Here is a 1,989-nt window from a genome sequence, read left to right as displayed (position 1 = left end):
TCTAGCGTTGTAAGTCCGCAGACATACCGCTGTGCCACCGTAGGGTGATAAAGAGTCAAAACTCAAGAAATATGATTCATAGGGATTTAATAACAAACAAAACTAAAAATTACTCCAACTCTATGCACCTAGCTTTAACTTCAGAAGTGAAAATTCATTAAATTCTCTATCAGTTAAGTGATAAAAATATCTTGGTGTTGTTAGCATGAAATAAAGTGAAATTTGAATGAGTAATGATTCTTTTGTTAAGGTTTAAGATTACTGGTAAATAAGCTCATTAAACAGAAAATTATGCCAAATAAACTAAAAAAATACTTAACCTATTTATAAGCTAGGAAAAAAAATCGTGTGTAGTAATCATAGATCAATAACTGTTCTACCAACTATTGACAAAGTAATGGAAAAGTTTATAGAAGATACTTTATGGTCACATTTAGATAAATATAATATAATTATATTTAATCGAAATGAGTTTGAGAAAAATAAAAGTACAACTGAGTGATCAGAAGACTTCTCGGATTAAATAAATCAGTATGTGAATATTTTTAAAATTTACTGAAACATTTGATACCGTTATTAGATAAACTTTATAAATATAATATCATAGGACTTCTTTTAATGCGGAAAATTATTTACTGAACTGAATAGCCACAATAAATGAAATATACAGTGATTATAAGTGATTTTGGACCAGATGTTGTTCGTAATTTATGCTAATGATACTGTCGAATTAGCCTGTCGAAACATGTAGTATGTTCCCCCCAAAATAAATCGCTTTATTATGCTTATAAATTGTTGTTAGTGTGTTCCCCCAAAATAAATCGCTTTATTATGCTTATAAATTGTTGTTAGTGTGTTCCCCCAAAAATAAATCACTTCATTATGCTTATAAATTGTTGTTAGTGTGTTTCCCCCCAAAATAAATCACATCATTATGCTTATAAATTGTTGTTAGTGTGTTCCCCCCAAAATAAATCACATCATTATACTTATAAATTGTTGTTAGTGTGTTCCCCCAAAAATAAATCACTTCATTATGCTTATAAATTGTTATTAGTGTGTTCCCACAAAATAAATCACATTATTATGTTTATAAATTGCTGTTAGTGTGTTCTCTCCCAAAATAAATCACTTCATTGCTTATAAATTGTTGTTTGCCACCGTTTTATTAGATTTACACTACTTATTATATTTCTATGTAGATGACAATGTGACTATATTTAGTGGTTTTATATTTAAACTACAATTAAATCTGATAAAGTAAATAAATGACGTAATAGAAAATATTTATCGGGATGCTACAGAACGTGATGATGTGTACGCAGAAAGAGTGAGTTTAAAACACTCGTACGTATTGCTTGATTGACATTTTAGGTTGAATAATCAATCAGAACGTCTCTGCGATCATTTAAAATAGGTGCATCTTTAATGTAAAAACTTCAGTGGTATTTATTACAAAAGTTCCCCGAAGAAAAGCTTAATATAACTTTGTGGATTCAGAAAACGTTGAACAGCTGATTAGTTTACTTTTTTTAAATTTATTAACTGTATTTTTGTGTGTACTTTTCAGTGTTACTATGTTTGTATTTAATACAGGTTTATCACTTGTAATAAAGATAATAAACAGTAAAGTGGAGTTTTTAATTACGTAGTTTTACAGGAAATAAAAAATAGATGGAACTAAAATAGGCTAAAATATCATACATCGTACTTAACTGAAAATATACTTTGAAATATTTTTATTTCTAAGTGTGGGAAATAAAAGTTTGTATTGAATTGTTGTCTCACTAAATATAATTTACTAACTGAAAGTTCACACTGCGCCCGTGATGATGCATGCAGCTTGAAAGTATATGGAATTGTTTAAGCCAGATACTAAAAATTATTTCAAATCTTGGGGACAATCAAACTTTGTCTTAAGAAAAATTAAGTAAATTTTGGGTATGATTTGTAAGAAATATGTTAAAATATTTTAACCACTACAATGAA

The sequence above is a fragment of the Limulus polyphemus genome, unplaced genomic scaffold (assembly GCF_000517525.1).
Source record: "Limulus polyphemus unplaced genomic scaffold, Limulus_polyphemus-2.1.2 Scaffold11, whole genome shotgun sequence".
Taxonomy (NCBI): Eukaryota; Metazoa; Arthropoda; class Merostomata; order Xiphosura; family Limulidae; genus Limulus; species Limulus polyphemus.
Note: the sequence above shows the minus strand (reverse complement) of the source record.